This window comes from Canis aureus, chromosome 4 (assembly GCF_053574225.1).
Source record: "Canis aureus isolate CA01 chromosome 4, VMU_Caureus_v.1.0, whole genome shotgun sequence".
NCBI classification, from domain to species: Eukaryota; Metazoa; Chordata; class Mammalia; order Carnivora; family Canidae; genus Canis; species Canis aureus.
In genome coordinates, this window is record NC_135614.1 from 13,540,830 (window position 1) to 13,566,377 (window position 25,548).

General features: G+C 38.2%; 1 long non-coding RNA gene across 4 annotated transcripts in view; it reads left to right on the forward strand.

The window, feature by feature from the left end:
- LOC144312207 (uncharacterized) overlaps window positions 1-24,929 on the forward strand; it is a 28,011-nt gene extending 3,082 nt beyond the window's left edge. Inside the window, exons 2-7 of one of the 4 annotated variants that reach the window (XR_013377661.1) lie at window positions 16-163; window positions 3,638-3,790; window positions 6,409-6,723; window positions 9,380-9,559; window positions 23,231-23,566; window positions 24,706-24,929. This is a non-coding gene — a long non-coding RNA (uncharacterized LOC144312207). Of the gene's footprint in view, window positions 1-15; window positions 164-3,637; window positions 3,952-6,408; window positions 6,724-9,379; window positions 9,560-19,812; window positions 20,215-23,230; window positions 23,567-24,705 lie in introns of those variants that run through there. The other 3 variants (XR_013377663.1, XR_013377662.1, XR_013377660.1) reach the window with 3 other exon arrangements.
- The last annotated feature ends 619 nt before the right edge of the window (window positions 24,930-25,548 follow it).

Below are 25,548 nucleotides of genomic sequence, written 5' to 3' on the forward strand. Positions count from 1 at the left end.
TGTTTCTCCAAGCAGAGTCAGATCATCTCATGAACTGCTGATGGCTATGAATATATATTTAAGACCTCTGAGACAACAAAGTACACCACAGAGACTACAATATCTATCAAGAAGATAACAACAAGACACTAGAGTATCCCCATGGCCACCACAAATCAAACCAGTTGGTATCAAATCAAAGGATATACTTGAAGGGGCATCAACTTATTTTATAGCCAAGTGGCTCGCTTATTGATTTCTTATATTTGCTATAATACCAGAGGTGTTGATACAGTTATAGTAGGAGTATTTGCTATGGCACAGACTCCTCCCTGTTCAGTCACTAAGTAATCTAAAGCAATACTATTATCTAAAACTGCCCTAGCAGGAAAATCTAGTGACTTTTGTTGAGAAGCTATTGCTTTAGCAGCAGTTTCAAGAATAACTGAGAGGTTAAAAAGCATTGCCTTTTCATGCATTAACAAAGAGAAAAAGCAAGTAGCAAAACACAAAAGGAATAAAGTTTTCATATTAGTGATAAAGGCCTTTTAAAAATTTTTTTTAAAGATTCTATTTGTTTACTTGAGAGAGAGAAAGCTAGAGAGAGAACATGAGTGAGGAGGAGGGGCAAAGGGAGATGGAGAAGCAGACTCCTGCTGAGCAGGGAGCTCAACACAGGGCTTGATTCCAGGACCCTAGGATCATGACCTGAGCCAAAGGTAGATGCTTAACCAACTGAGCCAGCCAGGAGCCTGTGGAGTTGAAGATCTCCATCCATGATCCTGAAAGAGCTATCCACTACAAGAAGCTATCTGCTTCTGGAGAGGAACCTTCCAAGGTAATTTTTAGATCTCCAGCTGATGTGCAGTTCTAACAGTCTGCAAGAGCCATTTTTAGTTGGGGGAAGTAGACCCCGGGTTCAGAGCCCTGAAGTTTGACTGCCATCTTCGTAGTGAGGAAGACCTGGTATGGTCCCTTCCAAAGAGGTTTGAGGACAGGCTTTGTTTTTAGTGATTTCAAATCAGAAGATTGGGACAAAATTGGAAATGTTAGTTTGTAAAGTTTAGCCAGATATTCAAGTAAACTAGAAGAGTTCAGGATCCAGTTTGGTTTACAGATTTGGTTTACAAAACCTCAAAGATAATCAACAGAACTAGAAACTGATATCTACAAAATTGCATTATAATTTTCTACTAATTTTTTTCTTCTACAATCACTCTCATTTCTATCAAAAATAATCACAGTAAAGCTAATTTGTTTGCAAAATTAGTCTCATTAAATTTGTTCCGATTACTTATATAAGTGCAGCAAGAATAGCAGTTGACCATATAAGATCTTTTAAGATCTGCCTTATTGGGATGCCTGGATAGCACGGTGGTTGAGAATCTGCCTTCAGCTCAGGGCATGAACCTGGAGTCCTGGGATTGAGTCCTTCATCAGGCTACCTGCAGGGAGCCTGTATCTCCCTCTGCCTATGTCTCTGTCTCTCTTTCATTAATAAATAAATAAAATCTTTAAAATAATAATAATAAATAATAAAAATAATAAAATCTGCTTTACTGAAACTTTTATAAGAAATAATACACCCATATTTTAAAAGCTTTTTCAGGCAGGTCACCTGGAAGCCTCAGTAGTTAAGTGGCCAACTCTTGATTTCAGCTCAGGTCATAATCTCAGAATTTTGGGTTCGAGCCCCACATTGGGTTCCCTGCTCAGAAAGGAGTCTGCTTGGGATTCTCTCTTTCCCTCTAACTCCTTCCCTCCCCCTCTTTTTAAAAAGATTTTATTTATTTATTCGAGAGAGAGAGAGAGAGAAGCACAGACACAGGCAGAGAGAGAAGCAGACTCCATTCCATGCAGGGAGTCTGATGTGGGACTCGATCCCGGGTCTCCAGGACCACACCTGCGGGCTGAAGGCAGCACTAAACTGCTGAGCCACCCAGGCTCCCCTTCCCTCCCCACTTTTCACTCACAGTCTCCCTCTAAAAATAAAATAAATATTTAAAAAAATTTTAAAATAAAAATAAAAGCCTTTTCAGGCTAAGAAGCAATGCCAAGAACACACCATCAGACTTGACCTGGAATATCTATAGATTTGGGTGAATTTCTCTTTTCTAGAGGTCCTGAAGATATCCTGAGGTGCCTCAGTCTTTCAGGAAGTGACCTTCCTTACTCACCTGGTAAGGCTGCTGGGAGCCTTGTAAGAAAGGTACCAGGCCAGGTTTTCTAAGAGATTGTATTGGCTCCATAAGGTCGATCTTAATTCCTTAAACCCACCTGGTCATAACAGATTTTATGCATATTCTCAAACATGAAATTCAAATAAAAGCCTTGGTAATATAACCAATGTTTCCAATTGGGTCTTGTTATAAAGAGAATAGATTTTTATTGAAAGTATAGTTACTTTCATAGTTAGCATACAATATTAGTTTTAGGTATACAACATAGTGATTTAATAATTATATGCATTATGAAATACTATAATAAGTGTAGCTATCATGTGTCAACATGAAATATTGTTACTATATTATTGAATTGCATTCCCTAAGTTACACTTTTTATTCCCATGACTTATTTGTTTTATAGCTGGAAGTTTGTACCTCTTAATCCCCTTCACTTATTTTATCAATTCCCTCAGCTCCTTTCCCACTGGCAACCACCAGTTTGTTCTCTGTATTCATGAGTGTATTTCTGTTTTATTGATTTTTGTTCATTTGTTTTGGTGTTTTAGGTTCCACATATAAGTGAAATCATATGGTATTTGTCTTTGTCTGACTTATGTCACCTAGCATAATACCTCTAGGTCTAACCATGTTGTGGATGGCAAGATTTCGTTCTTTTCTTATACCTGAGTAACATTCTAGTGTGTGTGTGTGTGTGTGTGTGTGTCTACATATACATACATACATACATACCACATCTTCTTTATCCAGTCACCTATCTATGAACACTTAGATTTTTTCCATATCTTGGCTATTGTAAATAATACAGACAGGAGTACATGTATTGTTTCAAATTAGTGTTTTATTTTCTTTGAGTAAATACCAAAGAAATACCAAAATACCAAATCCCACCTAGAAGTGGAATTAGGGGGTCATATAATATTTCTCTTTTTCTACCTTTTTAAGGAACTTCCATACCTTTTCCACAGTGGCCACACCAATTTACATTCCCACCAACAGTGTACAAGGGTTTCCTTTTCTCCACACTTGTGTTAACACTTGTTATTTCTCTCTGTCTCTCTGTCTCTCTCTCTCTCTTTCTTTTTTTGCTACTCGTCATTCTGATAGGTACGAGGTGATATCTCATTGTGGTTTGATTTGCATTTCCCTGATTATTAGTGATATTGAGCATCTCTTCATGTGTCTCTTGGCCATCTGTATATCTTCTTTGGAAAAAAGATTATTTGGTCCTCCACCCATTTTTAAGATTATTTGTTGGTTTTTTTTTTTTTTGGGGGGGGGGTGTTAAGTTGTATTACTTCTTTATATAATTTTAATATTAGCCTCTTACTGGATATATCTTTTACAAATATTTTTTCCCATTCAGTAGGTTACCCTTTTACTGGTGGTTCCCTCACTGTGCAAAGGTTTTTTTGTGTTTTATTTTTTAATATTTCTTCTCTTTTTTTAATATTTTATTTATTTATTCATGAAAGGCACAGAGAGAGAAAGGCAGAGACACAGGCAGAAGGAGAAGCAGGCTCCATGCAGGGAGCCCGACGTGGGACTCGAACCCAGGTCTCCAGGATCCTGCCCTGGACTCAAGCCGGCGCTAAACCAATGAGCCACCGGAGCTACCCTGTGCAAAGGTTTTTAATGTTAATGCAGTTTCCCTAACATCAGGAACAAGACAACTCTTGCCACTTTTATTCAACATGTTTCCAGTACTGGAACATATTATTTTGCCTGAACTAGAAGTCCCATCCATAGCAATCAAACAGTAATAAATAAATAAATAAATAAATAAATAAATAAATAAATAAATAAATAAATAAAACCTAATTTGGGACGGAGGAAGTAAAACTGGTAATATTTGTAGATGATGTTATATTATATATAGAGAACCCTGAAGACTCCATCAAAAAGCTATTAGAAATAATTGAATTCAGAAAGGTTGCAGGATATAAAATTAATATACAGAAATCCACTGCATTTCTATACACTAATAATGAAGTAGCAGAAAGAGAAATCAAGAAAACAATCCCCTTTATAATTGCATCCAAAAAAATAAAACAACTAGGAAAAATTTGACCAAGAAAGATCTGTGCTCTGAAAACTATAAGACATTAATGAAAAAAATTTTAAAATAACACAAATAAATGGAAAGATATACCATGTTCATGGATTATAAAAATTAGTATTACTAACATGTACTCCCCAGAGCAATTTGCAGATTCAATGTAATTCTTATCAAAATACTAACAGAATAGATTCTTATTGAATTTATGCAAATGATAATATTGTCATGAAAATAAGAATACTCAGTAAGTTTCTAAATTCTGGAGGGATCAGGTAGGGAGAAAAAATAAATTTTTCAATTCTTTTTACAGAAATACACTTTATAAAATTGCTCTGAGACATAGGTAGCATGAGAGAAAAAGTTTTCCTTAAACCTGAAAAAAATAAAACATTAAGGATCAAGCAATGTTTTGAAGAAAAAGTTGTAAAAAATATTAGAATCATTCTCATCAATTCATGCAATCTCATATTATTAATTCTTGTTTTGCTTGAATATTTTTTCTCTTAGTCCTGGAAATTCTTACCCAGATCAGTTTTATAATCTTAAAGTTATCAGAAACCTATATTCTAGAGTATGTTTCAGAACCCTTTCCATGAATCTCTCTAAAGATGAAGAACCTTTAAACAGGCATCAGAATAACTGTCTGGAAATGATAAAAAGACTAAAATGCACACAGTTAAAGATTTGATGAGAATTCATTTGATAGGGAAATGTAGTTATTTCTACAGCACACAATAATTTAGGATAGGGGCTTGTGGGTTGCTCAGTCGGTTAAGCATAATTTTGGTTTTGTAATTTTGGCTCAGGTCATGATCTCATGGGTTGTGGGATCAATTCCCACATTGGGCTTCCTGCTCAGAGGAGAGTCTGCTCGAGATTCTCTCTCTCTCTTTCTCCCTCGCCCACTCATATGAGCTCTCTCTAAATAAATAAATGAATAAATCTTTAAAAAATAACAATCTAAGATAATAATTGGACAATGAGAGTATTGACAAATCTCTAGAAACTTAAAACACTTTCTGTAATGCCTATATTAGTAACATATATCCATTCAGATATAATCTAAAAAGGCTTATCATCACTTCTTATTTGGCAATGCTTCCCACATAATTTAATCTATCAAATAAACCTAATCAATTTAACATCTCTCTTTTACAAGGTAAGAGACAAATCTTTTGAGATTTGTCTTCTAGGATATAAACTTTCATCTTACTCACATCTAGTTACTTTACTTCTTAGCAACTGTTTAGATTACTCATGGAAACTTCGTAAGACATGAAACAGCTAATCATTATCTTAAGTTATGTTTCTTACTGGCAAATTTTATAACAGAGATAACATTATCTTATTTGATTTTTAGTAGAGTTAGGTAAAATAAAAGTATTATAAATAAAAGTATCATATTTAATACTGATAACCCTAAAGACATGCCTATTTTAATTAAACAAACTTTAACTAGCTATCCTTTCCCTAAGATTATCCTAAATCACGTGACCTTAAAAAACAATTGGGTTAATTTCCATATTTCTGAGAGTATACTTGATTAATATAAATGTTTCTTTGTCTTTAAGCCAATTAAGTAGAGCTCTTTACAAATTAATCCTGGCCAAACCATTCTGAAGTAGAAAAATATCACATGTTTGCAACATACATACATAAACATACAGATATACACAGAGATCTTATAGCTTTTGTTTTAAAATTTTAGTCATGACACAGGTGTGATAACGTAAAACTCAATAGTTTAAAAAAGAATAATTGAACCCAAATTGTGTTTCTGACTGATAGAAAAGTTAAGGTTACCTCCTCAGATGGCTAAAGCTTTTACTAATATTTATGGAAACAATTTTTAAGATTTCTCTTCCACCTAATATCCAAATTAAGAGAAGAGCAAGTAGAACATTTACATCTCAAAGTCACAGAGAAAGGATGTTTCTCCAAGAAGGACTTTTGTTCCTTAAGTCCATGTCTTTTATACTGTCTATAAGTCTTTTGAGATGATTGGGGAAGGTTTTGGAGTTGGTAGAAAGGATAGGTGGGTTTTTCATCGTTTCTAGAACTTCATTTCTGTTCTTGTAAAGTCTCCACTTGTAAGACAAGTACAGTTAAGTCCTTCAAAGAATGGGGTGCAAACCTAAATGATATCTGACCCATCCAACTACATTATCCTCTGCTTCTTTATATCAGGAAGAACTGGGGAAGCAACCAAGGAACTAAAGAAGAACTAAGAAATTCAACTAGGATGGGAGTCAAGAGATGCCTATGTTCTAGATTTAGAGCTATGTTTCTTGGAATATTTTAGTAAATCCTTCCAAAATGAAATTTCAAAATGTTTTTCTTTCTCTCTAGGTACATAGTTTCATTTTAGCTTAGAGGAGAAGACCTTCAAAAATTTCCTAAGAGGCTTTGAGTATCAGCTTCTAATTTGGCCAACTTCTGACCACAGAGCTACTTTAAAAAAATTCTTTCAAATATCTTGCCAGGTTTTAGCTAGAACAAACGGTAAATGTTTCTGGCTTTATTGAACAACCCTATGGACAGAAGAGGGGTTCCCAAATAGGGTGCAAAAGATACTACCCTCCAAAGAGTCACTTCCAAAGATAACTAAAAGGAAGAAAGAGTTAGACAATTTCCCTGAGAGCTAGCAACAGGTGACAGGACCCTAACTGTAAATGGGGTGCTACTCACATTTCTGTCCAGTCATACTTTGGAGGCTCTCAAACTGGTCATTGCCCAAACAGTTCTTAGGACACAAATGAGAGAAGCAAGAAGCAATAGCTGTCCCTGGGGAAAAATGATTGATAATCAGTATTTTTTCCTGCTAATCTGATTTGGAAAGGAAGGGACAATGCAAATTTTTACCTTCCTCTCTTAGCCAGGCAGTACAGATAGAGATTTGGGAGAGCTGACTTTGCTAAGAATTCTCACGCTTAGCTGGCTTCTGCTCATTTTCCCTGGATGCTGCCTACAGGCTCTAGTGAGTGGGTTGTCCCAGCAAGTCTCATTCTGGTCACCAGAAACCACAGAAGGGAAAAAATAACTTTCTGTATTCCCTTTATAGTGTGTGCCTGGCTGAGACCCCTTTTTTTCTAGGGTACCTCATACATGGATAAGTTTATCTAGGTTAAAAGCTCTCCAGTGTGGTTGCTGTAATTCAAGATTATCTTTGGCAAACTTAACCTACTTACTCAGTCTTAAAACAAAACTCTAGTCACCTAAGGCCTCACCCTGGAGCCAGCCCAGTTTAAGTTGGACCCAGTCTATCCCCAGACTCAGTCCAGCTTCAAACCTAGTCTATCCTGGAGTCCAGGCTAACTCCAGGCCCAGTCCAGTTTCTAAGTTCTAATCCAAGTCCTGCCAATTTCTGGACCTAGTCTAGGAAAATAAATGCTCAAATAGTCTGAAAGCTGGTAATACAAAAGCTGCAGAGCTAGGAACTAAGATCCAAGATTCAAGAGGGACTTTCCCATGACCCCTAGAGGCAGAGAAAAAGCAATGAGCTCTAGGGTTTCAGCAGGTACCTATGGCTGGTTGCTCATTGCTCCTGGGTATGTTGGGAGTCATCTTTGATTCCCTCCTCTGACATTAGAACTTTAGAAGTTAAACTGCTGGCATATTAAACATTTTAAGAGTTTATTTTTAAAAGATAAACTGCTGACATATTTTAAAAATTTAAGAGTTTATTTCAGCAAAAATGGATTCATATCAAGAGGTGCCAAACCAGAAGTGGTTAGGAGTGCTCCTCAAAATAAAGTATTAAGCCTACTTAAATGAGCTCATTTGAATGAGTCTCTGCAACTTGAGTCTTACAAGGGCTTGCTGGTTAACTTTCATCCTTGGCTTAGAAAAAGAACTTTCTTCAAATGTTACAGTAACACTTGATATAACTACCTGGATTAGTTGTACGTTTGTTCTCCCTTACAAGCAACACACACGCACACGCACACACACACCTACACTACTGTCTTTGAGTTCCCAGCATTACATCTTAGCTGGACAAGGCATATTTCTCCCATTTAGGAAGATAACGCACTAATTGGCTCATCCATTAGAAGGGATTTGCTTATATGAATAGATTTTCCCATCTGTTAAAACAAAGAGTACACAGTTTAGCAATTTAGGAATGAAGAAGTGGCTCCGTGAAGTTAAAAGGAGTTTTGAGACCAGCTGAATTGCCAAAGAACCAAATTAGGTTCCAAGACTGCAGGAGTCTGGTTTTTTAGATACGGATCAGATTTTCCCACAAGCCACAGGAAAGGCACAGAAGAAAGCATCATAGAATGTTAGAACCAGAAGAGATCTTGAGGTCATCTATTCCATATCATGCCATGGTCAGAAAATGGGCAGGTCACATGATTTGTCCAAGACACAGCATGTAAGAAGATGAAACATGAGCAGAGCTCAGATCCATCCACTTCCCTGGCCAAGACCTTCCCCATTGCATCACACAGCCTTGTTAAAACCCAGCGCCATTTGCCATCTTGTTTGGTCATTGACAAAGTTTTATCAAGATCACAAAGACCAATATTTTAGGAGAAAGGTTTGCTGAAGCAACTGTGTCTCATCTACATGAGCACACTGGCATTTCAAAAGTAGAAGCATATTGCTTGAGAGATTTATCAAGACTAACAGTTTCTGTAATGCTGTGTTTCTCAGCCTGAACTTTCACAAGCAGAGACAACATCCAGGTTTATTTGCAGGGGTTGACTTATGTTTACATTTAGATAAATGATAGTGAAAAATTCAGTAATTTATTTTCCAGAGTTTCCACTTATCTAGCTCTGAGCAGAGTTTCTTTATCACCTTATTTTCAGTTTGAAGGGAAAGGAGATAACAACCATGAGCTTGCTGATTTTCAGATTTGACTCTCTCTCTCAGTCTCTGCTGATACATTGATAGTTCTAGGCTTTTTTCTCTGCTTTCCTTCTTTCTCATTTCATTACTCAAAGGATAGTGACTCTCTCCCACAGTAACTTTCATTTTCCTGCCTTCTCTTTCTCACTCCCACAACATGCAAAGAGACACTCACTTTGCTCTGGAATCACAGATTTTTTAGCAACTGGGTCCCTTAAAAAACTTTTCTGAGTATTTCAGGATACTTTCCGGATGACTCTGTGTGATTCATACTGTTAACTAACATTTTTTTTATTGTTCCAAGCTTCTCTACAAAAAGAAGTTTAAGAATAACCCTCCAAACTCTGAGTTATAACAACATAATGATGACAATCATGACGACAAGCTGAAAAATACCCAAGGCAAATCCTTTCAATGAGTCCTCAATATCTTTAAATATCTTTCAAGTCTCCTAAAAAACTTAGGTCTACTTTGCAGTTATGAGGTAACTATCTAGAAAGCATGCAAATATTGGGAGGTATTTGGGCTAACTGCATTGCACTTGGTAAGTTTGTTTTGGTGATGCTTCAGTGCAGTCTATTTCTGTGAAGGTTGGTAGATGATGAAATGCAAAGTCTCTGTTAACTAAAAGGTTCTATCTTTATGAGGGGCATCAAACCAGGAGCCTAGAGACCAGGCTTCCAGTGCCAGCTTTAGCAACCAAACAGCTATATAACTTGGGCAGGATATTTAACTACTCTGGGTCTCAATTTTGTCATTTACTAAATCATGAGGAATTTTAAGTCTCTGAAGTTCCTTCCAGCTATATAATTCTACCATTATGAGAGTCAAAAAGGATTTTGGATTATATAGTAAGAATCTTCATTATTCAATTCAATATGTGTTTATTGAGGAGGGTCTAAGGCAGAATATGAGAGAAAAAGCTATGAGAGGACATGATCTCTGCCATTCAGTTTTCCTCAATCTAAGGGACAGGAAGATGGTATAGGAATCATCGTCATAAAAGCTTGTGTCCCCACTCAAAAAGCATCATGGGGAAGCAGCACTGGCTCATATTGGTATTAGCCGAATGCCTCTATCACTGTGGCCCAATCTCACCTCCTGTTCTGGTTCATGTGAGTTCAGTCATCAAGGAGTTGAGGCTCTGGTTGGAAATCATATGGCAGAGAGTGACACAGAGTGACAACTTCCTAACAGATGTTCAAGAATCGCAGATAACAGAAAGATTAATGTATTTGAGAAATTGGTAAAAATTGGGGCAGGGGCAAGGAAAAGACACTACCTTTCTGACCTGCAGTTTAGCTGTTCCTCAAGTTGTCCTGGAACATGAATAGCTAGGGATCTGACAGCAATGAAGAGGACTAGGATGTAAACTGAAAGAAAGAGAAGGAGGAGGAAGAAGGCATTGATTCTGGGGACATAAAGGACTGTTATACAGAAATAACTAGTGGTTTATAGCAGCAAAGAGCCAATGTCTCTGATATCTACAAAGAGTCTAAGGGTGCCCTCAGTGAACATGAGAACATGAACATGAACAGTTTTAGTCTTTGTGCAAAAGGCCAAAAATTCTCACTGCCATCAGCTGTGTCCTTGCCCCGGAACTGGACAGCTACTGCAGTAATAAGTCTAATAAAAGGAGGTGGAAATACACACTGAATAAAGTTGATGCATAGAGCTGGGCAACAGATTGCAAAGTTACTGAAGGATAAACCCACAACCATTTGCCAGAGTTGCCTTATCTAAGCTTCTGGCAAACTCTGGAACTACATCCTTGTAGAGTAGACCCAAAGTGACCTCCTTTCCAAGAGAACAGATTGTTGTTAGCACTACTTCCATTCTCTAGTCTCTGAAGCCAGTAAATCATTGAAGAAAGTGCCACTGGTATATCTTATGATCTTATTTATGGTTGTTCATCGTGTCAGGAACTGCTTGCCCGCAACAGCAACTAAAGCATTCATCTACACTTGGACTTCATTACGTCCCTGAGAAAATCTTAGCATCACGGCCCTGCAGCCTGGATTTCCGCCTGACCCCTGCCTCCCATTCCAACTTGTGAATCTGGATAGAGCTGTGTGACACATTTACTAGGTGCCTGTATGAAAAATGGAGGCCTTAACTCTGGAAGCTTCGGGAGGGTGATATAACCACAAATGGTACTGCTGAATGGGTTTTAGGAGCCTGTGTTGGGCAGATGTCTGTGAGTTTCTGTGGTGAACACAGACTATGGAGGACAGCCAAGACCTCTGGCAGTGTCTTTCCTGAGAATCACTGATGAACAGCAGCAACATCCTTTCAGACATGCATTTAGCTAAGCGCCTCCTGAAATAAAGATCTGGAAACCATCTGATGTGGCAAAACAAAGCCAGTTTGGATTGAGGCCCATGGGTCATAAGAGGCTGTGTCTAGGGTAAAGGAAAACTGTGAGAAGTGAACTCACAGGTCCTGTGAGCTGGAATGAGGGCTCCCAGCAGCTTCTCTCCAAAGGTTAGACAGTAGAGAAATAGAGGCAGGGAACTCTAGGAAGATGGACTACACTTGGCTCTGACCCCAGCTTCAGCTCTGTAAAGCTCTCTAAACCATCCAGAGACTTGAGGGCAATTCCAGTCTTTGGTGAACTTGATCTCACCCCTGCCCTCCCTCACTCACCTTGCTCAGGCATGCCCACTTGCCCAGCTCCCTAAAAAAATAAGAAGAAAGCTCCTGTCCTTGGGCTTTGCAGAGGCTCAGGCATATGAAAGTGGCTATTCAGAGACTGGCCAGGCATGAAAAGAGGAAAGCGTGAGAGCTGCGCCCTGTAAACAGCAACATTTAAGGGCCTGACAGACTAGGAGCAGGGTATCTGAGGGACCACTGAGAAGGCCTGACGGGAGATTCAGAGGGAGCAGATGGTCAGGCATCAGCAGGAGGTGCCATAGAGATCCTTGTAGAAAGGGGACCCGGTGACTTTCTATGACTTAATACTGAAATTCACATTACATAATCAGTTAACCTTTGGTCAAGACCATGCTCAAACTCTAAAAAGGCATTTTTCATTTAAGGATTATAGACAAAAGGGCAAAGTGAAATCTTTGGTGGACTACTATAAGGGTCAACCCTTTGTGTATCGTGACGTTTATGCAAGTTATTGTTTTTGAATTTAGCAGATGTTTTTTCCTCTAATATATTATTATGAAAATTATAAAATATACAGAAAAGTTTAAACTTTTTGATGAACATCAATATACCTACTGCTTAAATTCTACATTTTTCACTTTTTGGCTATACTTTGATTCATTTACACATTTATCCATTAATCATCTTATTTTTTAACACCTTTATGAAGATATACTCTACGTACAATAAAATTTACTCATTCTAAGTGTACCATCTGGTGAATTTTAGGAAAATTACACAATTGTGCAGCCATCAGCACAATTCCAGTTTCAGAACATCTCCATCACCCGAGAAGTTGCCTTGTGCTCATTTGTGATCTGTCTTCCTCCCACCCCTAGCCCTCAGCAACCACTGATCTTTATTATATCTGCTCTAGAAATTTCAAGTAAATGGAATCATATAATATGTAGTCTTAAATGTTTGGGTATTTTTTCCACTTAACATAATGTTTTTCGGGTTCATCATGTAGCAATGTCAGTACTTCATTCCTTTTTATTGCTGTCTGATATTCCATTGTGTATTTGTCCTTCTATTAGTTGATGGATATTTATGAGAGGTTTTTTCCTATTTGGACACTATTATGAATAATGTTGCTATAACAATTAACTCCAAGTCCTTATGTAAACACATGTTTTCATTTCCCTGGGATCCCTTATTGTGAAGCTAAAAAAAGACTAGAATTTCAAAGATGAAAAAAAAAGATATGGAATTTTAAAAAAATATAAAGAGTGTGTGGGCCATTTTTGCTATCATTAGGAGAGGGTGCCTCAAAATCTGAAACTCATGGCAAGAAATAAAGGGAAGGGGCAAGTGAGAAAGAGAGAGAGAGTGTTTTACTGTCATCCATTAAACCCCAGGATCTTGCTATGCCTTAAGCAAGATGCACCTTTGATTTCCCAGCTATGTTAGCCAAAATATTTACTTTTTTTCTTATATTAGTTTGAATTAAGTTTCTGTCACTAACAAACAAAAGATTTTTGACTACTACACATCAATTCAAAATAAAAAAAATGACAAGATACACTTGATATTGGTGGCACTAAAATGTGTTTAAAACCTCAATTTCCTAACTTCAATGGAAAGTGTGATGAAAGGAGATGGTTTATAAAAAGGGTTATGAAAAAATTATGAGTCTGTGTGGCTAAAAGTGCACGGACTAAAGTCTCATGTGACCACTGAATAAGACTCACCACAAATGGTCACAGTGTATTGTCCCACATAAATCACCCCAGAAGTATCAAAGCCAGTGATAAGCAACCTCTGCAAGGAACTGGCTCTCACTACATGGTGAGGCAAATTCTCAGAACATGGGAGAAACTCACTGTGTCCTGCAGCAGCTGAGATAGGCCATGGGGAAGGGAGGGCAGGGTGCTGAGAGAGCAGCATGAAGAACGAAGGCGAGTTATGAGAAGCTTATTATTATGCTTTCTTCTCACTTAAAGAAGTGCTTGCACTAACATGTTTCAAATGTATGGAGTAAACAATGCTAACGCTCTTTCTTCAGGGACCTGGGCCTTATACCAACTCTGCTCATGCCCCTCTAGGGATTGCAAATCTATAGCAAATGCAAGGACCAAGACATCAAAAGCCTCCTCTTGACTGCTGCCGACTTACCCACCTCCCCACTTCCTACCCTGTTCCTTGAAGCCACACTAACTTGTTCAGCTTCACAGGCCCTCCACCAGCATTGATCATTGCACTGATTTCTCTAAGTCTGCCGCCATCTCAGTACCCCAAGCCCCAAGGCTTCTCTCGCCTTCCATCTTCTAACACAGTCTCCTAAATCATCTCTCCATTAGCATTCCGTAGGCTCTGGTGATCTATTTATTCTACATGCTGCAATCAGAACAATTTTTTTGTCATTTTATTTTACAAACTCAAAAGTTGTAAGAATAGCATAAAGAACGGATATATATCCATTATCAGACACACTAACTGTTTGCATTTTGCCCCTTTTGCTCACTCCTGGGTTCACTCACTCTGTCTCTCTGTCTCATACGTATACATGTGCTTGGAACCTTTAACAGGGATCAGTATTTTGTGAACTTCTGGTACAACAGAGATAAGATTAGCCCTTCCATATGAAACTAAAAAAAAAAAAAGTATAAAAGAAACAATGGTTCTTAAGATATTTGATATTAGGCAACAAAGGACTGTGATTTCAGTTGTCCTAGTTTATTACCTGGGGAAAGCTTTTAGGTCAGAATGCAGAGAGGAGAACAATATCTATGAATTAGGAAGATGGAAGCAGATCTGCAAAGACCATAGCAGCTCCAGTTTGTAAGTCACAGTACAAGGCAGAAGAGAAAAACACAAAGGGAAGCTTCTATATACTTGGAAAATGTTGCCTCAGGTATTCACTGAGCACTGATCAGTGCATGAAGGTGAAAAATTATCTGACTCTGGAGGGAAAAAAACACATAGATGAGAGAGAATAATCTGTGGCACTCACATAGGGTCAGGAATAGAGGCTGTTCCTAAAAGTCAGAGTAGAAAACTTCTTAGCCCATGGAACATTGGCCATTGCACTCAAAAGCAAATATTGCTTTTTTAGAAAAAAAAATCTAGAATAAATACTGCTTTGGTTCCACCTAATATCTTAAAAAGCAATACCTAAAAACATCAAACCATTTTCAACTTAACTGTGTCCTTGCAAATATCTGCATCCAATAAAAAATTAGCAGGCATACAAAGAAGAAAAAAATATGACCCATAAGAAGTAGAAAAGTTAGGGGCACCTCAGTGACTCAGTCGGTAGAGTGACTGACTCAGATCATGATCAGGTTTCAGTTCAGGTCATGATCTTGGGGTTGTGAGACTCATACTCAGTGAAGAGTCTGCTTGAGATTCCCTCTCCATCTCCCTCTGCCCCTTCTCCTTCTCCCACTTGTGCTTGCTCTCTCTCTCTCTCTCTCTCTCTCTATATATATATATATATATAATAAAATCTTTTTCAAAAAAGGAGAAAACTCGGTTTATCAAAATAGATCCAGAAATGACACAGATGATGGAATCAAATAGGGACATTAAAATTGTTATTAGAACTCCATTCCATATGTGCAAGAAGCCAGAGAAAACACTGAACAAGTAGAGCCATGGAAGATATAACAAAATCCAACCTGAAAAATCTAGTCATGAAATCTACAATGCCTGAGAGGATAAATATACTGGATAAGATTAAGGACAAATTGGACATTACAGAAAAAAAAAAAGTTAGAAAACTTAAAGACATAGCAATATAAACTATCCGAAATAAAACACATACCAAAAAAAAAAAAAAAAGACTCAAAACAAACAAATACAAAAACAGAGGATCAGTGAGTTGTGGGAGTTCAAACTCACCTAATATATGTGCAACTGGAGTCACCACAGGAGGCAAGAACAGAAAAAATATTATTTGAAGAAATAATGGGCTGAAATTTTTCCAAATTTGATGAAAACTATAAACCTACAGATTGAAGCAGTTCAATGAAGCCCAAGCAAAAGAAACATGAAAGAAACTATACCGAGACACATCATACACAAATTACTTAAAACTGTAAATATTCAGATACTTAAAAACCATGCAGGTAAATAACCTGCGTGACAAAGTAAAAATAAAAGAGAAACTGTGAACTATTTTGAACAGAATTAAAATTAAAACATAACATATCAAAATATGGGAGACGCAGATAAAACTGTGCTTAGAAGGAAATTTACAGCACTAAATGCCTATATTAGAAAGGAAGAAAGGTTTCAAATCAATGACCTCAGCTTCCACCTTAAAAACTTAGTAATAAGAGAGCACATAACTCTCTCATAATAACTCATAATAACTCTTCTATTTAACTCAAATTAAATAGAAGAAAGGAAATTATAATGATAAAGCAGAAATCAATTAAATAGAAAACAATCGTAGAGAAACTTAATAAAACTAAAAGCTCTGAAATCAATAAAACTGATAAATGTCTAGCCAAAGTGTTCAAGAAAAAAGCAGAGAAGACGCAAATTACCAATATCAGAAATAAGAGAGTGACATCACTTCAGATTCTATAGATATTAAAAGGATAATAAGGGAATAATATGAACAGCCTTATGCCAGTAAATCCAACAACTTAGATGAAATCAACAGGCTCTTTGAAAGCACAAGTTACCAAAGGTGACACAAGAAGAATTAGATTACATAAATTGGCTTATATCCATTAAATTAATTGAATTTCTGGCTTAAAAACATCCTATGAAGAAAACTATGGGCCCAGATGGCTTTACTGGTAAATTCCAGCACAAGAAGGGATAATACCAGTTTTTACAAACCCTTTCGGAAAACTGCAGAGAAAAGAAAGCCTCTCAGCCCATTCTACAAAGACACTACTACACTGATAACAGAACTAGACAAATGCATTACAAGGAGGAAAACTATAGATGATAACCCTCTTGACCATAGATTGTAAAAGTTCTTAACAAAGTGTTAGCAAATCAAATCCAAAAATACATTAATGCATCATAATTATGTGGGGTTAGATGATACAACTTTTGAAAATCAAGAAAATCACCAAATTAAGTCTAAAAAAGAAGAAAAACCGTATGATTACTTCAATACAAGCACAAAGGCACTTGGCAAAATCCAACACCCATTCTTCATTAAAACTTTCAGCAAAGCAGGAATCAAAAAGAACTTCCTCAGCCTGACCAAGGGCATTTCTGAAAGTTCTACAGCCAATGCCACACTTAATGGTGACAGATTGGATGTTTTCCCCCAAAATCTCAAAGAAGGCAAGAATGTTCATTCTCAGTACTTCTAACCAGCGCTATTCTAGAGATGCCAACCAGTAAATAGAGCAAGAAATAGCAACACAGATATAAAAACTGAATTTTTTCATTGAACTTTTTTCATGAAATTCTTTTGATTTATTGTCTATTTACTAATTGTGTAGAATATTTTGGTGGAATCTACAAGCTACTTACTAGTACCAATGAGTGAATTAAACAAGATTGCAAGATCCAAGGAAATGTAGAAATGCCAATTTATTTCTATATGCCGGCAACAATCTAAAATTGAAATTTAGAAATTACCATTGACAATGTCATAAAAAATATGTTTGTTAACGCTTAACAAATTTTATAGTTTGAATATGTGCACTTCATTGTATGGCAATTATATCTTTAAAAAAAAGATTAGTTAAAAAAAAGATCAGTTCAGAATATCAGAATATCCCAGTAAGATTGATTCTGTGTAGAAATTAGTAAATTCCACATGGTACTACTAAAAATTGAGTCCGTATACTCCTCATATCTGGAAATATAGAAAGGAAAACCAAAAGGTTATTTTTCTTTTCTGCACAGTTCCCTTCTATGCCATTTCTTTTTTTTTTTTTTTTCCACTTCTAATGTTCAGTCTGGTTTCTTGATCTTAAAGGAAATCAAATATCAGTAACAGAGATAATTAATATAAGGACAAAGAGAAAGTGACTGTTTAGACTGGAGAAGCAGAATCTCAGCATTGTTTTGCTAAGAATGTTGTGGATAGTACATTATTAGTCAGAAGGGAATGATCATCTGTTCTCTATCCCCTCAAATGAAAAGAAAAAAAAAAGGTGGAAGTATGAAGAAAAAAAAATGCACTGAAGTGATGGTTTATGTGCTGGGGTGAGTGCCCATGAGAGCAATTTATTTATAAGCATGAAACACATAGTCTTGATGGAGGGCACAGGAACAGACCATGTAACTTACATGTTTCCTTCTGTTCACCTGGAAAATCCCTCAGGCTAAATCCTAATCCAGCTGTTGTTTGATCTCATCACATTTTCTGTCCAAAAACCATTTCCTGGGCTGGAGGTGGTGTGGACAGTTAAGGCATCACTTTCCCACTGGTTAGAGAGAATGGAATGAGAGTTGTGCAGACCACAGGACCATCATGTTTTCCTCATGTAGCTCATCATCCATGCCCTTGTTTCCTGTGTCAGGGACAACATCGGCCGGCAACATCTTCACCTCTCAGTGGTTCTCTCATTTCCCATTAAGTCCAGTATCATTACATCCCCTAATTCATTTCTACCCCATTTTTGAAGTTACAGCTGACATTTTAAACTCCACAGCATTCCCCACATCTCCTCCAGTCTACTGATTCTTTGACTATCCCCCCAGTAGTGTCAGAGAAGACACTGAACTGGGAACCCACGGTTACTGCTGCCACTGGCTCAGCAAGACATGAAGCCCTTTGTTACAAAAGAAGAATCACTGTAGTCATTCATCCTTGCACAAAGAAATACAGAGAAACCAGGAAAAAAAGACCAAAAGGCCTCAACTCCGTTGTTTACTCTTTTCCTTCCTAAACCCTACCTTGCTCCTATGAGCAAACAAAATACTTTTCCCCAAAATGACATGTATATGAATAAATGAGGCCAGCAATCAACTCCCTGTACTTACCTAAGAGCCTGATAGAGGAACATTATCAGTATGGAACTGACCTGACCTCCAACTTCTTCTTTGGAAGATCACACAGTCTTTTAGAGAACAGCTGATTGTCCAGGGAATTTTGAATGGTAGAATAGTGGCCTTAGCAATCATCATAGAGTTTGACAAGACTTAGAACAATTTTGATTTTATTTGAATATGTTTCATCCTGAAACTGAATACTTGGTTAGGGCCACATCAATCTGATGAGCAGGAATTTTGAATGTTGAGAAAATGGGGTAGCACGTAGCAACTTGGCCTGAGTACATCAGCAAATGTTAGTATTTCTTGGTGACTCCCCACTTCTCCCTTAGAAGGGTAGGAAAAAATCTTTTCATTCAAGAGTATTGTGGGTTTCGGAGAAGATGCCAGAATGCAAGACTTTGTCCCAATTGGAAAGGAGGAAGCTATGAGGCATTATGACAGGCTTTGCCCTTTATCCCCAAGCACAGAGCCCTTTCTCTAAACCTCAGTTTTAATGTAGTCAATGGTGGGAAACAAAAGTGAAACTCATTCTCTTCTTTCTTTTTTTATAAGATCCTAAAGATAAAGGAGAACAGATGAAGGAGAGTTTTTTTAATGAGAGTTGTGCTTAAAATGGTCTAATAATATTGATCTATATTTCAAAAGAAAACCTAGCCTCAGGCTTTTTTTGGGCATTTTATTGTAGGAGTTTGGGATCTCTGAGAAAAGTCACTGGATGGGGCCTGAAGTGGGGGTGGATGGAGGATTTTGGTGGAAGTGAAGCTGGGGAAGCTGCTAAGGAAAGAATGTTGTGTTGGAGCTCCCACTAAAAGTGGTAACAGTGGAAGGAGAAAGAGGAGCATTCAATCTCCGTCCCACACACACCCCATTGTTGCCGCGTTTTTCATCAGCTGCCATGGAAAGGACTGTCACTGAGTCACCAACCAAACTTCCCTCTACTGATACTGGGGTGAAGAAGTAAGCAGATGGTGGAGGGGTATCAAGCTCCAATGTGAAAGAGAAGTGGTGATCCCTAGTAAAAGCTGTAGCTTTGGTCAAATATGAGCTAGTCAGGGACTGCATAATCAGATGCCAGGCCCACCAAGGGATGTTGCTTCTTGGATCCTTAAACCTTTAGCCATAAGGACCAATCTATTTGAATATTATGTTTGCCACTATTCATTCTAGGTTTATGTGATACTGCCAAGAAATAAGTTGGAAGCATTCAAGAGATATTTAAGGCTAAGGAGGCTTCGGCCCTCACAGAAATATTTATAATTTAAGAAACAAAGACTTAGTTGGCCAGCTGCCTCACCTCTTCAAAGAAGCCTAAACTCCTGCACTGGTGATCTTCAAATGCTGTAATGCATTAAAATCATCTGAACAATTGTTTTTGGCTATTCCAGGCTTGTTCATACATGCTCATTAAAATGTGTTTGGGACCCCTGGGTGGCTCAATGGTTGAATGTCTGCCTTCAGCTCCGGACATGATCCTGGTGTCCTGGGATCGAGTCCTGCATCACACTCCCCAAAGAGAGCCTGCTTCTCCCTCTGCCTATGTCTCTCCTCTCTCTGTGTGTCTCTCATGAATAAACAAACAAAATCTTTAAAAATAAATAAAATTTAAAAAATAAAATGTTTTGAAGATACTTGCTTTAAAATACTTTCAGATAAAAAAATAAAATAAAATAAAATACTTTCAGATATATCCAACATTTGTGTCATCTCCATTGTTGGTGTCTGTTGATTTTCTTCTCTCCTTCAAGTTGAGATATTCCTGGCTCTTAGTGTGATGATCTTGTTACCTTATTCTGGACATTTTGGATATTAGGTTTTAAGACTCTAGACCTTATTTAATTTTTTGTTGCTGTTTCAGCAAGCCTATGCTGAAACTGGGCCAGTGGTGGAAGAAACACACCCTCTTGCTCTTTACCATTGAAACTAGATTGGAAGTTCAGACTCCCTCTCTCAGCCTCTACTAATATCACCATGGCTGAGAGGGTGGAGATACTCATTACTACCAGATAGAAATGGAAGTTCAAGCTTCTTCAGTGGCCTCCACTAAACAGTGAGGTAGAAGGTAGAGGGAGGGATGATTTATCACCACAGTGTGGAGATAGATATCCAGGCTCTCTACTTGGCTTACTCAAACACCGCTTCAGCATGGAGAGGAGAGAGCATCTCATTACCTCCAGTCCAGGGTGGAGGTCAAGGTCCTCCAACTAAACCTCTCAACCTTTTCCGTAAGGTGAGGGTGTGACATGGTTTCTTCCCTGAGGTGTAGAATAGAGCATTTATTGTGAATAAGTTTATCTTGCTAGACTATACTTTTCCTGGCCTTTTTTTTTTTTAATATTTTATTTATTTATTCATGAGAGAGAGAGAGAGAGAGGCAGAGACACAGGCAGAGGGAGAAGCAGGCTCCATGCACCGGGAGCCCGACGTGGGATTCGATCCTGGGTCTCCAGGATCGCGCCCTGGGCGAAAGGCAGGCGCTAAACCGCTGAGCCACTCAGGGATCCCCTTTTCCTGGTCTTTTGACAAGAGAGAGCAGGCTTTTATTGGGACTTTGTTCATGCTCATTGAAATTTCTGGGTTGTAGGCTTCTCCAGCAACCAGTCTGGGACATACAGAAAGCAAAAAGAAAACCAAGAAAATTCAGTGCCATGTCATTTCCAGTATCCTGGGCTCCCTATGTCCAGCATCTTCTTCTTTTTGCCATTCAGAGACTTCCTATGTTTGCTTTACATGTAATGTCCAGAATTTTTAGCTCTACTTAGTGAAAGCCAGAGAGAGAGATGCACATACTCCATTTGTCCAGAATTGGAAGTCCTACAGTTTGTTTTCTAAAATGAAAATTCCTCCCCAGGACCTATCTAGGAAATTCTGTTCCATTACATCAGCATGAAGCTTCAGCTTTGACTGAAGAAGTCAAATCCAGAAAGAGGCAATAGGACACTGTTTAAGCCCCATAAATACAACAAAAGTGAATGATCACTGTAACAAAAATCTGTGAAGCACATTCTATTTTAAAATGATTATCACATCCCATGACATTTCATCCTTATGCCATTTACAGAACAGCACAAAGTAATGATTAATTTGCCCAAAGGCATATGAATGAATAATCAACAAAATAGGAGGAAATGAAAACCAGATTTTCCAATTTCTGGCTCATTTTATTTTATTTTTTTTTTCTGGCTCATTTTAAATCTATTTTACTTCTAGAATCCTTCTGTATATACAGTTAGCTCCAGCACTCCAAATTTTCCTTTAGGTGAGTGGTTCTCAGACTGGCTACACATTGAACCTCTCTGAAGAGCTTTTTAAAAATGCTTATTCCTAAATCTTCCCTCCTCTAGCAGTTTCCATCTCTGTTCAGGTTACAGCCTGGGCATAAGGAATTTATATAAGCTCCCTAGGTGATCCTAATATGCAGTCAAGGATGAGAATCACTGTTTTTATGTCTTCTACCTCAATCAATTGTAATCCTTCTTCTTTAAAAATCCAGTGGATTCTGCTAATAGCAACAAGAAGCAGCTGGAGGTAAAATATTGCTTCCCAGGCCCTCTTTTGGCTAATCCTTTGTCAATATAGTGTGATGCTAAGCTGTCACTGCAAGTCATGTCTCTAAAGCTTTCAGAAAGATGAAAAGGTTCAGAAGGTAGTAATATTAAAAGAAGATTCCAAGACAAAGGAGTTATAATGAGTTGCCCACCAAGTCTGCTACAAAGTGAGCTTGCAGCTGGCAATCAAGGAAGGGGCAGCAGCCAGGACTAGATGGCCCTGACATCTTCAAATATTGTTACTAAATGGATATTTCCATTGATATTCCCAAATTAACATTTTCAAGTTACAAAAACAAGAAGACAGCGGCGATCAGGAGCACAATACTGCCCCCAAGTGGAATGAAACCTAAATGGCACTTGAGTTGTCCTTCAGATGTGAGAGCCCCAGGTTGTGACAGAAGAGAAATATCACAGTGAGGACAAAACTGCTCAGCTCAAAAGGGGCTTAGAAGCAACAAACGTGTCATATTCTTTATCAATTCCTTATCAAAAGCCACATATTATGAAAAAAGGGCAAGGCTGACTTTTTATGTAAAAGGTAGAGGTGATTCCTGAAGGAATATTTATTTCAGGTAAATGACCTCCAAGGTCATCATGCACATAAATTTCGAAATAAAGTCTTACCAAAAAATTTAAAAGAGAGTATTGTAATTTGGTTTCTCAATATTTTGAAACTCATTTCTGGATGCAGTATTTGAGTAGATGCTGAAGAGAGGAAATATAAATGTTGTAAAGGGGAGATGAGATCAAGGGCCTCCAAGGCAAATCTTGGAGTCAGCAAGCCTGCCTCGGTGTGCTTCTCCATCCCTTTCATTTGTCCATCACATGTGTTCACTCACCTGAAGGGATGGAAATGGTAGGAGGCTTGGGAAGTGACTGTAGGAGCTTTTCAAATCACCCTGAAAGCCTGTCTCTTTGCCTCCTACTTAACCCAGTCTAATGGTTGGTGCTCATTTCTTGCAAAATACTCTTTGACCAATAAACTCTCCCTAAAATTCTTTTGGTCAATAGCCTCCCTGTCTGATTTGTTGTTTTAGGACTCCCTGAATGCCCAACATGGAGGTTTAAGAGGAAGCATCTCAGCTATAACAGACTCAACTAATGCAGATGATGCCTGCCAGCATCGTTTGCAGAGGCAGGAAGAGAATGTTGGGAAGAAGAGGTGTGATCAAGAACCTCAGTGAGAAGAGGTTGTTGCTGTGAGCTCTCTTCCTCACCCAGGAGTCAGATATTCTCGACAGTCTGGATTTTAAAAAGCCACATATTATGAAGAAAGGGCAAGGCTACCTTCAAGAGACATGAAACTAAAACAGAAATTGGACGTGGAAATATTGTCTGTTCTCACAGTCTGCCAAGGATTTGCTGCAGACCAAGTAAGTCTGAGTCTCTGGGGAACTACAGCAGATCTGCCAAGTGTTCTCGATGATATGAATCACCTGGGTCTTTGTTAGATGTAGAAATTTCCAGCCCCTACTAGGGCGTACCCTAGACCCACTGTATCAGAATCTCCAGGGCCTGGGAGTCCTTATGTTTCACATCATCCCACTGGTCTGGAGTGGGAGATGGACTTTTACTGGATAATATCTAGTGCCATGAGATAATGTCAAAAGGAGAAGGAGGAGCCATGTGGCACCTGACTTAGTCTGAGGAGTCCAGAAAGGGTCCCCAGAAAAATATCCTTTAAACAGCCACTATCTAGGTATGGTGGGGGCAGGGGAGGGTAGGACACATATATTTCAGGTATACAGCGGGGGGGAAATGTGCAAAAGCTCTGGGTATCTTATAGTCTAATAGTAAAAGAATATGTTACTCAAATATTGGAAACCAAAGTATTATATTTTAAATGTCATGGGCCAAGAGGTCATGCAAAATGCTATGACAATTCAGAGTTAGAATAGAGACTGGGAAAGGGTGAGGGTGTGGAAATTGAAAGACTGAATGAATTTCCATCCAACTTAGGCTCTCTTAGTAGAAGGGAAAGCAAAGCAGAGACAGTGAGATAGGTGACTCCAGTACTGTCCATGAGATGAAGTCACAAAGAGTGTGGAGGAAAGAAGGCAGAGTGTGAAGAGGTATAGTGGGCTTTGAATCTCAGGTAAGAGATTTTTCTCTCCTGAGTGTCGCATCACCTTGATATTCCACTTCTGGCATAGGCCCTGGAATAGTTTTTCCTATTACCAACATTATTAACTTAAAATTTTCTCAGATCTTTCAGTCTTTGGTGCTTCCAGTATATTTTATCACTTGAAAAGATTCAGCTTTGACAGATCTCTTGCCAACTGTCCTCAGTTTCCCAGGAAGTGAGAAACTACAGATGAACAATATAGAGGTGTATGTGACCCCAGAGAAGCAGTAATATAAATGGTATTTGATGGTTATTTTCCATTGTTCCTTGTATTTAACTCAGTTTAAGTTGACTATGATTTTATTTTCAAATTAGTGTTCTCAAGAAAAATGTATTAGATTGAGGCTTTTCATTTGGAAAATCATAATATCCTCATTACCATTTCAGTGTCCATTTGGTTATTAGAAGGGATAATTCACACTCCTGGGCAGCAGTCCTGAATCAAGGCCAGTAATGAGAGAGGAGAGCATTCTTCAGGCTTCTAGGCACCAGCTGGTAACCTTGTCTAGCCTCACCACAGCAAGGGGCTAGCTTCTTGCTCCTAGAACCCAAGCCTGTCACACAGATGCCATCAAAGACATCTGCGGTGGAGTGCTGCATACAATAGATTTTACAATCTAGATGAGTCTCTTGTTGCAGTTTAGTTTAAATGGAATAAATGACTTTTGGCTTGAAACCAGACTGATTTATCTCTCTGACTTTTATTTTAAGAACAGTTTCCTTCAAGAAAACGGAATTTTGTTTAGGCATCCATAGAGAGTCTAATAGAACCAAAAGTATCCAATGATTGAAGTGGATCCCAGGACCAAGTGCTCCCCTGTCCCTGTCCTGGGCCATGTCCCCTCCCTTGCAGTGTCACTGCTTCTCTCTGTATGAGCCCCATCTCGTGCCTCTCCTCCAGTATTTGCAGCTCATGAAGCCTCTATTTCCTCATATCTTAGTCTTGTTCAGAGCCCACCCTGACCACAACCCTCTTCACAATCCTCTTAAAGTTCAAACCCCTGGTGAAAGGTCCCACCATCCTGTCTTCTAGGTGTATATTCTTGAGAAAGAATATAATTGGCTCAGCTCATCCTATTGTACTAACGGGGTGAATACCAGGCTAAGGTGACATTCAAATTACTGACATTCTCTGTCAACTGTACCGGAGGTCTACTAATTCTTTTTTGAGTCACAGAAATATTTTTTCAAATAAAATTTTATGTAGACCCCAAAAGATCACTTACAGTT